Source organism: Pleurodeles waltl, chromosome 2_2 (genome assembly GCF_031143425.1).
Source record: "Pleurodeles waltl isolate 20211129_DDA chromosome 2_2, aPleWal1.hap1.20221129, whole genome shotgun sequence".
NCBI classification, from domain to species: domain Eukaryota; kingdom Metazoa; phylum Chordata; class Amphibia; order Caudata; family Salamandridae; genus Pleurodeles; species Pleurodeles waltl.
The window spans coordinates 1,180,313,028-1,180,329,054 of NC_090439.1; the positions used below are offsets into that span (position 1 = coordinate 1,180,313,028).

General features: G+C 44.1%; 1 long non-coding RNA gene across 1 annotated transcript; it reads right to left on the bottom strand.

The window, feature by feature from the left end:
• Positions 1-9,027: 9,027 nt before the first annotated feature.
• LOC138275129 (uncharacterized) lies at positions 9,028-15,153 on the bottom strand. Its single transcript, XR_011200407.1, has 3 exons — positions 15,076-15,153; positions 14,293-14,405; positions 9,028-9,112 (listed from the first exon to the last, which is right to left on the bottom strand). It is a non-coding gene; the product is annotated as an uncharacterized lncRNA (long non-coding RNA).
• Positions 15,154-16,027: the final 874 nt, after the last annotated feature.

Genomic DNA, 16,027 nt, shown 5'->3' on the forward strand with positions numbered 1-16,027 from the left:
GGAAGTCACCGCACCACGTTGCGACGACGCCGCTCCAAGTGCCTGGATTCAACATTTCGCACAGACGCCGCGATCCCCGACTTGTTTTCACTCTTCACCAAAAGTACTGTACTTGGGGATCTACGCGACTCCGTGGCTGGTGCCACTGGTGTCGGCTTGTTGGAAACGACTCCGTCACGATGCCGTGTAAACGCCTCATCAAAGCATTTTGTTTTTCTAAGCGCTATTTCTCAGTTTAATCTTTAAAAATTCATAACTTGACTTGTGTATGTCGGATTTTTGTCGTTCTAGTCTTGTTTTGTTTAGATAAAGATTTCCAATTTCCTAAATTGGTGTTGTGTCATTTTGTAGTGTTTTCATTAAGTTACTGTGTGTTGGTACAAATATTTTACACCTAGCACTTTGAAGTTAAGCCTACTGCTCTGCCAAGCTGCCAAGGGGGTAAGCAGGGGTTAGCTGAGGGCGATTCTCTTTTACCCTGACTAGAGTGAGGGTCCTTGCTTGAACAGGGGGTAATTTGACTGTCAACCAAAGACCCCATTTCTAACAAAAGCCATTTCCTTTTTCAAAGTATAGAACTGACTGGGAGTTAATCTTCCTGTAAATTACTATTGTGTAAACCCATCCAGAGTTTCTGACCTACATCACCGTAAGCTTTGGACTGCTCAATCTTGCTACCTGATGAAAGTCAAGTGTTAATAGGAAGTAAGTGATGAGTCATTTGGGATATGATCTGAACTGTTATACTGTGATAGAGACTTCTTGCCTCAGATTCCTCACCTTATGCATATTCCCCAGTTGTCTATTGAATCTGGACACCTTTCAGCGGTATCTATGTGTGCCGGTTGGTAGCACTGTGTGGCACACATTTGCACCATCCATTCTGGAAATTAACTGCGGAGCATATATAGGCAACTCTCACTTGTTGATGTCAGTTCCTTTCTTTCTATGTGTAGGATGCTGGCCCTCTATGTAGTGTGCAAAACTAAGCACACTGTGCAGGGGGTCCAGGCAACCACACGTTGGTTTCCAGATCTCTTAATGCTCTAATTTTTATGGTAACTTTGTTGGGCAAGCTCACTTTCACTGCCATTTTCACAACACCAGGTCCCTTATAAGTCACCCCTATGGCAGGCCTTCTAGCCCAGAGGGCAGGGTGCAAAGTACCTGTGTGTCAGGGCACCCCTGCAGTACCAGAGGTCCCCCACAAACTCCAGGCCCACTTTCCCGGAATTTGTGAGTGCAGGGATGCCATTTTATGCGTGTACTGGACACTGGTCACTACCTATGTCCAGCTACATAATAGAAACTCCGAACATAGGCATGTTTGGTATCAAACATGATAAAATCATACCCCAAGGCGTTTGCAAGCATTGGTTGTATGATTCCATGCACCTTAGAGGGCCCCCAGTATTGCCATTTCAGCCTTCTGAGGGTTTCCAGGCAGCCCAAAAGGATTTCCTTTGGGAGAGGGGTGTTACACCCTCTCCCTATGTAACTAGGTGTTACATGCTTGGGAGTGGTAGCCTCCGCAAGCCACTGGAAATGCTTTGAAGGGCACTTTTGGTGCCCTCCCTGCATAAACCAGCCTACACCAGTTCAGGGACCCCCAGTCCCTGCTCTGGAGTGAAACTGGACAAAGGAAACCAGAATGACCACTTCCCTGTCCATCACCACTCCAAAGGTGGTGCTCAGAGCTCCTCCAGAGGGTCCCTGGTTTTTGCCATCTTAGATTCAAGGTTGGCAGGGAACTGTGGGAGCATCTGAGTGGCCAGTGCCAGCAGGTGATGTCAGAGCTCTCCCCTGATAGGTGCATACCTGGTTAGGTGACAGATCCCCCTTTCAGGGCTATTTAGGGTCTCTCCTTTAGGTGGTTCCTCAGATTCAGATTGCAAGAGTCCAGCAGGAATCCTCTTGCAACGCTTCACTTCAACTTCTCACTGAAGAAACTGCATATGAACCCTCCAGGAACTCCACAAGTTGCAACAAAGAAGCAAGAAGCCTTCTGCAACATTGTATCTCTGGCTTCTGCCAGCAACTGCAACAGTTTCTCAGTTGTGCATCCTCTGAGGACAGCCCATATTCAGCCTGCACCAGAAGAGCAAAGGAATCTCCCTTGGGGTGAAGGAGTCACTCCCCTGCTTCTAAAGGCACCAACTGCGATGACAACTGGCTGCGTGGATCTCCTCTCATGCAGAGTTGCGTGGATCCTGCATCACAGGTGGTGGACTGAAGTGGTCCTGACGTTCCTCTCTTCTAACTGTCCAACTTTTGTGGAGATAACAGCTTGCCTCTCCACACAAGACAGTACCCTCATGCACCAATTTCTTTTGCAACTGCCAAGTCTTGTTGGCATCCTTCCTCCAAGTCTTTCATGCATCTTGTAGCTCCGACCCCCAGCACTCTGTCCTGCGACACACAGCTTTCTGAGTGGTTCTCCAGTGGTGTGGGAGTCTTTGTTGCAGTGCTGCATGGGCCTCTTCTGCAACTTTCTTGTCCCCATGTTGTGGGACTCCTGGGTGCGCTGCCTGATCTTCTGTGGGCTCTCTGTGGAGCTGAGGGCCCCCTCTGACTTCCCCTCCTGGGTAGAGTCCACCTGGTCCTTCCTAGTCCCTGGCACTTCCCTTTTCCGCCAACCGCAAGCTTTGCATGTGCCAAGGCTTGTTAGTGGACTCCAATGACGCAAACCAGACTGCAATCCTCCATCCGGCGTGGGACATTACCTGTACCCTTCATGAACCTGATTTCGTCTTCTTGGCTGCAGTACTGACTCTTCTTCACCAGTGGTTCTCCTTTTGCACCTTCATCCAGGTTAGCAGGGACTCCTGCTATTCCTGGCTCTTCTGTGCTTCTTGGACTTGGTCCCCTTCTATCACAGGTCTTCTTGTCCAAGAATCCACTGGGTTTTGCATAATTCGTCTCCTAGTTGCTTTGTGTGTTCAGGAAAACTTACTGTGATTTACTCCTGTTTTCCTGGGCACCGGGGTGGGCTGTGCTACTTACCTTTGGGTGTTTCTAGTACACCCAAAGATAAGTACCACTCCTAGTACTCCAAACTCCCCTCTACAAGGTACACTTGCCTAGGTGGGAGACCGACATTCGTATTCCACTTTTTTAGTATATTGTTTTGCTCCTCCTAGGCCCATTTCTAACTATTGTGATTTTCACTAATTGCACTGTTTTCTAATGGGTTTTATTACTATTTCTCGATATTAGTGTATTTAAGTTGTGTATTACTTACCTCATAAGAGAGTATAGTCTCTATGGTATTTTTGGTAGTGTCTCACCAAAATAAAGTATCTTTATTTTTGTAACACTGATTTATTTCCTGTCTGTGAGTACTGTGTGACTACAGTGATATTGCATGAGCTTTGCATGTCTCCTAGATTAGCCTTGGCTGCTCATCCACAGCTACCTCTAGAGAGCCTGGCTTCTAGACACCGACTACACTACACTAATACGGGATAAATGGACATGGTGTAAGGTGTAAGTACCATGGGTACCCACCACACACCAGGCCAGCCTCCTACACACCTCCCCCAAGAAGGGCTTTGTTCTGATACCCAGAGAGCAGGCTCTGTCATGTAAGGGTCTCAGAATATTGTCTGGTGGTGGCAGGCTAGTTTTTACAAGCCAGCAACCGTGCAAGTGTAGTTCTCTTTTGCAGAGGGCACCTCTAAATTTACCCAGTTTGGATTTATCATTTTGAGTTGTTTGATACAAAACTAGAAGGCTTGATCTAATCTCAGCCGCTGGTAATTATTCTGGTCCGCATCCCAGTCCATCTTTATTTGTCTGCACAGTCCAGGTTCTTCCTGAACCAGAACAGATGCAACCCACAAGCTTCCTCATGGCATTGCCAGCCCGCATATTTTCTGTCTGCCTAACAAGGTCAGCCACCATTACATAGGCATATTAGGCAAGGTCCCACCACATCCATTTCCATGTCACTGCCCACCTGACTGCTGCGCGGTGTTGGGTCCATCTTATGTAGCCCCTACAGTGTCTCATGGAGTCGGGAGCGGCAGAATACTGCGTACTTGCTAGATAGGCCAGCTGGAGTGTGCAGATGCACATCCTAATGCTCCACCATTTTGGTCACTGTGGGCCAGATGTAGCAAATTGGCAATTTGCGACTTGCAAATTGCGAGTCCCTGCGACTTGCAATTTGCAAGTCGCAAATTGCTATGCAGTACGGTGTCTCAGACACCGACTGCGACTCGCTATGGGGTCGCAATGACCCACCTCATGAATATTCATGAGGTGGGTCGCAAATTGCGGCCCCATAGCGAGTATAGGCACTCGCTAACATGGAGGCCTGCTGACGTCAGCAGACCTCCATGTTCGTGACCTGCTTTTCAATAAAGCAGTTTTTTTTTTTTTAAGTGTAGCCCGTTTTCCTAACAGGAAAACGAGCTGCACTTAAAAAAAAAACGAAACCTTTTGTTTCGGTATTTTTTCAGGGCAGGGAGTGGTCCCTTGGACCACTCCCTGCCCTGAAAAAATATTTTTGGGTCCAGTCACAAACTGGAAGGGGTCCCATGGGGACCCCTTCCAATTTGCGAGTGGGTTACCATCCACTTGAAGTGGATGGTAACTGCGATGCCATTTGCGAACGCGTACGCGGTCGCAAATGGTATTGCATCCCAATGCGACTCGCAAATAGGAAGGGAACACCCCTTCCTATTTGCGAGTCGGAAATGCATATTGCGAGTCGGTAACGACTCGCAATATGCATTTCTGCATTGGGAAACGCGTTTAGCAAGTCGCAAACGGCAAATTTTGCCGTTTGCGACTCGCTAAACGTTTGCTACATCTGGCCCTGTGTCTCTACTCAAGCTTTTTAGCAATGGCTGCGGAATCATCTTGCACGTACTGGCATAGTACTGGCAATTCTTTCCATTTCTATACCATTATCCCTACTGTCATCTGAGGTCTCAGGCTGTAAAGCTGGTGTAACCAGTCTCCATTCATGCATGCACTCACTCACTCATTCATCCATTCATGAGCTCATGCAACCATTCGTCCGTGCACTCACACAGTCATCCATGTACTTACCATTTATCATACTATCCATGCAGTAACTCATCTCAATGTACCTCACCTATAACCGATGCAAGCATTCAGTCACATACTCATTACTTGTTAGTGTACACTCTGGTATTCAGTCTACAGGGCCTGTTACTTGGCAATGCACATTCTAGTATTCAGTCCTCAAAACCTGTTTCTTAGTAAAGTACACACTAGTACTCAGTCCTCAGAACCTGTTCCTTCGCAAAGCACACTCTGGTATTCAGTCCTCAGAACCTATTACTTAGTAAAGCTCACTCTGGTACTCAGCCCTCAGAACCTGTGACTTAGTAGAGTACACCCTGGTATTCAGTCCTCAGGATTTGTTTCTACGTCATGCACTCTTTGGTATTCAATCTTCAGGCCTGTTACTTATTGATGTACACTCTGGTATTCAGTTCTCATAACTTGTTACTTAGTAAAGCCCACTCAGGCATTCATTCCTCAGGATCTGTTACTTTGTCATGCACACTCTGGTATTCACTCCTCAGGACCAGTTACTTAGTAATGTACACATTGATATTCAGTCCTCAAGACCTGTTACAAAGTAAAGTGCATTCTGGTATTCAAACCCCAGGGCTTTTGCCTCTTCCTTTTCATTTGAGGTTGTTCTGTGGTTAAGGATAGACTGACAGCTTCATGTCAAATGTTGCATGGTGTTAGTCATCAGGTTACCAGTGCTGAAAATTAGACTAAGCTTTATCCAATTACATTGGAGAGCTTAGAAAGGGGAGGTACTTGTGTCCCCTGCCATCCCAGTATCTACAGACGTCTGCATGGCCAGAAGCAGAAACAAGGGCTCATGCTGAACATCTGTGTCTCCCTGAGAAGGTGTGTTACAACCATAGCACAGACAGCGCAAAAGGGAAACAAGGGGAGTCTGGATCCTCAAACAGTGACCCCCATCAAAAGAAAGGGCAAGATGTCTGCTGAGCCACCTTTTAAGGGGGAGAATTCTCCTAAGAGAAATGCCCTAGTGCCTGAGGAGAGAACTGCACCTGAAAGAGCCTGGTCTAACCTGGCAGAGCTTCTCAGTGCATGACACTCTCTCAAAAGAGGACCTGTGCCAAGGGCAAATAGAATGCCCTACTCTTGAAGGCATTAGGCAGCAGGCTGCAGTCTGCAAGGCAAGCAGAGGGAGATTACAGCGGTACCCACAGCTTCTGTACACTGAGGCCAAGGACCCCAAACAAGGGCAGAGAGGAGGGTGGAGGTCCCACAAATTTACTGAGAGTTCACCCTCACTTTGTCCCATGACATCCCCTTAGCTGGACATCTGGGACAAACTAAAAAGTGTGACAGGTTGGTTGACAATTTTTATTGGCCCCATATGCCTGAAAAATGAAGATGTTTTGTCAGTACTGTGTGACTTGCCAGGCCAGTGGCAAGATAGACCCACACCCAAAGGTTCCCTTAATTCCACTACCAGTGGTTGGGACTTCCTTTGAGAGGAAGTGATAGGCAATGTTGACCCCATGGACCCTCAGACTGCATCTAGGAATAGATGTATCCTAGTGGTAGTGGGCCATGCCACTAGATACCCAGAAGCAATTCCTCTTAGGACTGCTACTGCTTCTGCAGTAGCAAAGACCCTAATTGGCATCTTCACGAGGGTTGGGCTTCCTAAAGAGGTAGTGTCAGATAGAAGTACTATTTTTATGTCTGCCTATCTGAAGGTTATGTGGGATGAATGTGGGAAGGGTGCATTACAAGTTCACTAGCCCCTATCACCCTCAGACAAATGGTTTGGTTGAGAGTGTCAACAAAAACTTGAAGGACATGATAATGGGCCTGCCTGACAAACTCAGAAGGAGTCTGGATGTCCTGTTACCTTGCCTACTCTTTGCATACAAAGAATTACAACAAAAGGGGGTTGGGTTCAGCCCTTTTGAACTTTTGTCTATCCGTCCTGTGAGGTGTCTATTGAGTCTTGTAAGAAAAAGATGGGAGCGACCTCTCAAAGAGCCCATGCAGGACATAGTGGGCAGAGTATATGAAAAAAGCCAACAGATATCTTGAGGTCAGACAGGAGCTCATAAAGTACTGGCATGACCAGAAGTCAGCATTGGTAGAGTACCAACCAGGACAGCTGGAGTGGATGTTGGAGCCTGCGGCTCCCAGGGCTGTCAAGGACAAGGGGAATGGAACCTATCCAATTCTAGAGAAGGGGGAAGCCACTTACCTGGTTAATTTGGGTACCCCCAGGAATCCTCACGGGGGTCTGCATGTTACCTGCCTAAAACCACACCAGGACAGACCTGACATGACCATGCTCCTGGTCACTGATGAGGGCCAGGAGGAGGAAACGCCTCCCTGACCTTCTGTCAAACAACCCTCAAGACGGGTCAGTAGAGGATGTATTCTTGTCTGACTCCCTCTCTGCCACACAGCAAACTGACTGCGGGCAAGTCTTAGGACAGTTTGCTTAGCTCGTTTCCTTAATTTCTGAAAGGACAGACTACCAGGACTGAGCTAAGGATGTACTAGTGTGAGTCTAAAAAACATCTTTGGGGTATTGTGAGAGTATTTTATGGTCAGAGCTAATCCCCACACCACATAATACTCCACTTTCTTACACAGCACATTTCTGCCCTGTCCTTTTGATGCAGGAGAGCACAGCAAGAAAACTTGCTGCACTGTCCTGTGCAAAACTTTCATAAACAGAGCCATTACTTTGTAGGTGTGTGGGGAATTTTGTTGCTCAAGCTGGTGCAATCCTTTTATGCAGAGCTTTGTTGAGGCAGAGGGACATTCTCCAGCAGTGGTGTCTTCTTGTGCACATTTTCGTAAATGCTTACTTAAGCTTGTTTTTTTACTGTATATGGTAAATGCTAATTAAGCTTTATTTCATTTTCTTTATGTGTGTGTAATTTTGCATGTATGCATTGTAATATTCTATCACTATTGTGTTTGACATGTTTTTTCTTTTTTTTCTTTCAGTGTCTTGTTGATATTGGACATTTTCTTCTTTATTGTTTTCAATATTATATCTTTCTGTTTATTATTTACAATATTTTTATAGTCAATAGTTTCTCTCCACCATATAGAAAGTTCATTTGAATTTCCTCTATATTTGTATACAATATTTTTGCATCTCAATGTTTCTTTAGTTAATATTCTCTCATAGAAGCCCCTTCCTTTAGAGCACCCAGTTGTGGACAATTGCATCATTAAAACTGAACCATCATCATCAATACTGATCCATGCATTCCAATCACCCAATGACTTACACTATGGGTACAAAAGGCTGGGCCTTTTATCTATTGAAGCTTCTGGTGCATTCACACTATGGGTGCCTCCACCTGATCCCAGTCAATCTATAACCACAAAGGGTGTATGCAACCTTTCCTCTGATCTCTACTCAGACTGTAATTGATCCCGGTGACTGACTGAGTTAAAATGCCTCTTTGGTTAATTTGACCCTCAGCGTCCTGTGTCATGGAGATTTGTGATTATGGAAAGGACCACACAAAGAATTCTTTAGATGCAAAATGCTTATTTCAACCCATGTTCTAGAGCAATGACTCATCACACTTCCAACTACTTTGTTACTACTCCAGCTTGAAAGGGTAATTTGGTATATAAATGCATGTTTGTATGCCAGGCAGACAGATGCTTGCAGAGAATATATTCCCAGTAGAATTCAGGACATTAACAGCTCATCTATTGTATGTGTCATGATCTTTCATTAAACACATATGTGTATGGACAAGGGACTTACATAGTACCACCAATGGAATACGCACTGCCCCCGACACTCGGACCAGCCTTCTGAGATACAAAAAGAAATGTCTGAAAATAAAATTTGGTCAATTTTAATAAATTGTAAAATCATAAATGTTGATACTAAAAATGGATTGCATTTTTATTTCTCAAGCTATCTGGAATGCACTAATCTATCAGCGTCCACTTCTCAAGATGAGGTTCAGATCACCTTCTTTTCACAGACCACCAGTTCTTGGTGATGCAGTCATCGGGTTGGATCTCTTTGCTTCTGAAGGCTCCACATCTGCCTCCACATCCCTGGTCTTTCAGTGTAAGGCTAGTAAAAAATATAATATTTAAGAGTAGTATCAAACAAGAGATATTAAGTATGTACAGTACAGAAACCAATGGAACAATGCAGATGTGTTGGCAACTGGACTGTAGGAACCATCAACATGTTTCTCTGTTGTGATGCCTGTGTCTAGGCTGTAGATTATGTGCACAACCTCATGTATGAAGCTAATCCATGGCACAGTCTGGAGCACGGAAAAACTAAAATCAATGAGCTAGAAGGGATCCACCCTTGTATGTCAAGGTAAGAGGGATCAACCCTTGTATGTCAGTGTAAGAGGGATCAACCCTTGAGTGTCAATGTAAGAGCATCAACCCCTGTGTGTCAGTGTAAGAGGGATCAGCCTTTTTGTGTCAATGTAAGATGGACTAAGCATCCAGCCATAGGAGACAAAAACACTTCCAAGTGAATGGACAGTTTCCACTGAGGATCTAATTCCAAAGTGCCAAAAATACTCTACGGTTTCACCTCCTGTGGGACATAGAATATGTGCTCCCAAAGTTTTGAATTTCAGGCCGGGTTGGGGGTTACACTCCTTTCCTCAATACTAGTGGCAGCCCATCAGCTAGACATTGACCTGTTTACTTTCTCTCTGAATCACCCCTATAAATACACTCTTTATTGAGCATCAAGAGCAGAGTCACTGCTTCGGTTTGTGAAATGTGGCATCCATATTTAGTTCTTTTGCATTTAAATGTCATTGCACTGTAGTGTTCAGGCAAAAGGAAGGGAGCCTCGGTCTCTAATGTAAGTACTGAAACTGTCTACCCTGCTGCCCTGGATGGGAAGTAAAAAACAACCATAATTCAGAGGCAAAGGGCTCATCACACTCCAGTGCCACTGCACTTGTTGCACTAATGCTATTGAGGACCATACTTGTATGTAAGTCTTCATCTTCCCATCCCTGCATTCTTCTTGACCTCCTTCAACCCCTTCTTCTCTTGCTTTACCTCCATCACAATTTCTGGCATCCACCTTTCACTCTTTTCCACTCTACTCCTATTTCTCCACTTCACTTCCCATCTCCATTCTCCTTTGGTGTTTGTTTATCCCACCATATCGCCTCCTACTTTACTTCCTGTTTCTCCCCTTGCCTTTTTCACATTCCCTCCTCTGTCCTTTAAATATTCACTTTCCCATACTCTTCCCATTCTTCCAGTTTATCGTTGTTTTCTTTGTATATATCCATAGTCCTGTCTGCTTGTTTCCTTTGTGTCTCTCCACTATTCACCTTTCATTATCCCACAACTCACCCCTTATCCCTTCTACTCTCCACTGATGTTCATGTGCTCTGGAATTACCCAGCCCCTCTCTTACCTATCTCTATTACTCTTCCACTTTCCCCTTACTCACCTGCTTGTCAAGCTCTCCCCCAAACACTAGGCTCTTATTCGTCTCTTATCAGTCTCTATGTGTCTCTTCTTCCATGACGGGATATTTCCACACTCCTCATCTTTCACTTCCTATGTATATCACTACTTTTAACCTTTCGTGCTTCTTCCAGTCTTCTGATTATTCTCTCCTCTATGGTTCTGTTGTATTGTTTTACACCACTCTTACCTGTACCGACTATCCTGCATTCCTCCACTCCACCCCACTTACTCTTCCCTTTCCATCCCTCTGCCACCAATAGCTTTCAACATCAGGGTCATGAAGGCCTTATCCAGTTCCGGGTTGGAATTTCAATTATGGGACTTGTAGTCATCTTTATCCCATAAGAAAATCAGAACTTAATGTCCCAGAATACAAACAAAACCCTGGCTTGATGAGCTAGTTAAGCTTGGACACTTGAGAGCTCCATAATTTCATGTTTCTGTCAATTTCCATTCCTTGCTTCTAAGAGATCTGTGAATCTTCTTCACAGTGTTGTCACTTTCAGGCTTTTAACAGTGCAAAACTGTGTGTTTCCTCACAGGTCCTTTACTGCATGCTTTAACTTCTAATGCTTAAATCACATGCCTCCCTTCGCTTCCCTGTACATTGACCCCAGCACCATCTTATTCATCTCATAATATCACTAGCCCAGTCTTCCAAGCTAAACACACTGAAGCCAGGGTGGAGGTTCCTGTACACCTGTACTGACCTTCCCATGACCTCACAGTGATACCATTGTTAAAATTACCATCCACACCAACATTAAAACCAAGCTTCTCATCCCCTAAAAGTAACACCAGCACAATCATCCCTTTCAATCCCAACACCACCAGTGCCAAGATTCCCATCCCCTGGCAGTGACACAGCCATGATGTCATTTGAGAGGTCATATGATGTAATATGTGAGGTCACAAGCAGTGCTTGGTGGGGGTGCAAGTTATAGTTAGCTCAGGTAACTATAACTGCTAAATTTATGTGTTGTTTTTTCAGTCCAAAATGTCATTGTTGTTACTGAAAAATTATCCTAACTATAACATTACTTAAACCTTTTGTATTTTCACTCAATATCTATGTATAAAGACAATACCCTTTCCGGCTTAGTGTGCTGCACAAATTAAGCAAACCAGGAAGCAAGCAACTCTGGGTAGTTCCCATAGGCAGAGAGCAGCTCCTTTAAGTGGACACTCTACAACAACATTCATACTCCAAAACTGCTCACCTCAAATGTCTGTTTTTATAGCAGAGTGTTTAAGCATAGGATTAGCACAGTGCCATGCATGCCAAACTAGAAAGGCATAAATGTTTTTGCAATTTTTCAGAAAAATCTTTAAGCATAGCTATCCATGGCAAGTTTAAAAATTACAAACTTTTTTACCACTCCAGGTGCAGTATTACAGCTCTGGATTAATACAATTCCATCCAAGCCAATCGGGAATGAATACAAGAAACTCTTGACACATGTATTTAGATCTCAGACCTCGTCAGTGAAGTAATCTTGACAAATGTGTTTCACTCTCAGAGCTCGTCAGAGAAGTATGGCTTTGGCTCAACACAAGGAGGCACCCAGTACAGGTCAAAACCAACCACTCACAAGCTTAGAGGTTTGCATAAATTGAGCAAAACAGAGATAGGAACTGTGATCAGCTCCTAAGGCTTGGGTGAGAGTTGATCTTGTTGGAGCACATCTACAACCATAGCAGCACTCTAAATCTGCCCACATCAAATGTATCTTTTTCATTTTCTCCAAAAATATATATACAGTATATATTGGTCTACAGTCTAGTTATTTTATAAAAGCACATATGTTTCTGTAATGTATGCTTTACATTATTCTGTGCCATTTAGTATGTATTTACACCTGTCAAAAACTGGACTGGTTGTAGAATACATTTATACATGTATGGTGGTAACAGAGGAGCATTCCAGTGTTACATCTAGTCCAGCTCCTGTTCTGTAAAATCCGGGTATTTTTGTTCTGAATCAATTGATCAATAACAATTGTGCCAAAGGGACACCAATCTCTTGGAGTACTATATTTCAAGAAATGTCTATATTAAAAGGTCAGACTCTTTGAAATAATGTTTTTAACGTGTAAAAATCTCTGCAGACGCAGCAAATGGGGGATACATTTCCAGTTTCTCCTCTGATTCTCCCACTGGAAGGTCCTATAACTCCCTTGTCTTACTTAGTTTTACATAAGATAGGTAGAGCCACAATCACATAGCTTTTCTGGGCAAGTAATCGGCTTGCCTTCCATTACTGTTCAACTTCATGTAAACTCATGTACTTTGTAATCCACCATTTGTAAAGTTTTATACTGTCTTCAAACCTATATGCCATGTAATCACCATCCTTTAATTGGGGTTGTCACATATCTGCTGTACAGCGTTCTGATAACCTCAATGCACCTTATCTAATTCTCAAATAAAAAAATATACATTTATAATGTAAATTGACCCTCAAGGTTTCATGGATGATGGGTCGTGTACTTCAATAAAGAGTATCTTTCCATTGGTTTATGGGTCTAAGTGTACTATTTAACATCTTCTAGCTTCCTCTAGTTGTCTAGGCTGTCAACTGGATGCCTTCAGTGGATAACAAACCAATTGTTGATGTTTGCTCTGGTATAAGATCTGCCCTCGCCCCTCAGTCCTGCCTCAAGCTCTGTATCCCTTCTAGAGCTATTAAGAAAATGAAGTGATTAGATGGGTTGTTGACATGTAATATTAAGCAGATGGGGGGGGCGTGGAATGCAGATGTAGGTGGTCTGATGTTACTACAGCTTGCAACCAAACTTATTGATCGCAGTGACTACAAGGCATTTTCTGACAGTTGCCATAAGTATTTTTGTTGCTGTTTTATATAGCAAAAACTCGACCTGAGGGTATTGGAGCACTTTACATGAGCATGTTAAGGTACACAAGGACACAATAACTTTGGTAGGTATGGGGAGATTAAGGCCCCAATTACAACACTGTTGGTCCCACAATGGGACTGCCAAATGGGAGCCAAGTCCTATACCGTAGCACAGAGGGGGCAAGCAGCACCCTCAGAATGCACACTAACTGCAAAGCAGACTGTGCATATTCTAGTGGTGCTGGAAAGGGGCCTCTGGACTGCCCATGCCATTCATTGCATGGACAGTGCCTTGGCCCCCAGCACACCCTCACTGCCAGCTTTTATGGAAAGGCTGGTGGTAAAGGGAGTTGCAATCAGCACCGACCTGGCTGCATATAACTCCAACTGCCGTCAAGTGGTTGGGAACCATGTTCTCGGTGGGGTCCACCCACCAGATTTGTTAGTGGGCGGTCTTATCACCTGGAGTGCGGCAGTCCGACTGCCCTCGGACTCCCACACTCGTAATCAGGCCCGGTTGTGATTTGACCAGAATTACAAGATGTTCAGCTGACGCTGAGACTTGAACCTGGCTCCCTAGCTCCAAGGTCGGCAGCACTGGCTGTTATGCCGCAACCTCTCTCTGATTTATCTAATTGTTTCCTATAGGTTCAATATCAGTCATCCCTTCAAGGAGTGATGCTTTCTTTAGAGCTAATGTGTAGAGTGCATGTCTTCCTAGTTGCTTTATGTGGTCTTCCGCTGTGTTTGTACATGTGCAAGGTCTCTCCAGCAATGCCAGAGCTGAACCCTCTTTTATCGCTCTTAGTTGTTGTTTACCCAGAAAGATCAGCCCCCCCATGGCTGTTGTTATTCAATAAGAAACTGGAGTCAAGAGAGCCTTCACTAGCTCAGCCAAGGGTTAGTGAATGGAAGAGATACAGCCACAACCCTACCTCCCAGTCTGCAGTCTGGATCCATCCATCCACCTCCAATCCATTGTGATGTCACTGTACCTCAAGCCGATCCACGTGTACAATGAGTTCTTCGCCACCGTATCAACTAAATCCTAGATGTAAAGAAGCAATAGAGGTAACTCTTCATTGGCCCCTGTTTTCCTTCTTTTGTGCGTCTGTAGTGTATACATATGTTGCTCCAGTATATATTTATAGTTGTATTGTGCATAGGCTGTCTCTCATAGGTGTTTATGAGACCATCTTTATAAGTCTTATTTTATTTAAGTACACACCTATATGAGTCCTACTACCAGTCTCATTCTAATCTCATTTACATGTGCACAGAATCGACTCAGTATTGCTTGAGCTTTTGATATGTTCCTAAAGGTTCCACCTCCCTCTCCTTGTATTTGTACCCTGGACCTGCTTTGCTTGGTTTTTCCATGTTTATAATCGTGCAGACAGTGACGTTGGAGATAGGTTTGAAGTTGCTAACACAAATCTCATTAGGGATCTGACATTAAAGTGAGACTGATACAACAGATCACTAATGCTCTGACATCACAAAACTCTCATTTTTAACATATCCCTTTGACATCACACTGCTATGTTCGGCACATATTTCTCTCTCAGTGTGTCCATTGTTGATGACGATTATCAGCTATCATCTTACAACACAAGGCCTACAGCCCCAAATGGAACAGTCTTCCGGATCTTATGGAATACCTCGGCCCAATGAGCTATAGGAAGCCAGAAGAACCCACCATAGACCCCATACTCTACCATTTCATTCTGGTCATCAATGGTTATGAGGTCTGGGAATCGGGAGGCACAGTATTCCTGACTCAAATTCCAGGATTTCAGATAAGAAATAGCACCTGCATTCTGAAAGAGTCCAGCTTTAGGGACAGATCTGACACAGTGAACCTGAGAGGAGGAGAAGATGAATTTTAGTGAATTGAAATTGGAGAGATTTGCTTTACAAAACATGACAAATTAACATATAATAGTTATGTTTGAGACAGGGCTTTCTTGGCAAAAGCATGTTTTGCTTTGCCTATAACCTTCAACTCTGTCGATTGATTTGGATGAAAATTGGCAATTAGTCAACTAACTGTCGGCATGCCACGTTTGTTCAAGATCCATCCATAGGAAAAGCGTTAAGTGAAAAGGCGAAAAGTTTATCACTTCCAATTTCCATTCCCAAAGGAAATTATGTTAATAAATAGAGCAAACACCACACCACTAACAGATTCACACCAAACATGACACGAAAGGAGAATTTTACTCAAAAAGTGTGCTTTTTTGATTTGCTGTAAATCTATTCAGCAAATTTTGAGATATTTGCATTTAAAAAAGATGCCTGATTGGTATTAACAGTTTTGAATATCTCAGCCATATAAACATGTGAGCCAATCCTGGCTATCACATTTTCAAAGTTTAAGGCAATGTGATTGGCTCTTAACGTTGGCGAGCCACATGAACTCCATGCTCCAAGTGGAATGCAGAAAATGAGCACTGCTGCACTCTTTCAAATATTATGTTCAGAGTCCACCCTGCCATTGGAACTAAAGCCAGCGTGAAAATTCGCGTGCTGTACATTCATAGCAGTCCTAGCGAGGGACAGAGTCCTGGGATCACTGTGGCGCTCACTTCCTTGCCTGTGTTTGGGGGAGCGAGAGGTGCAGCATTGTAGTGGCCTGTCTATGCTAATTGCTTGCAGGATGTAACACAG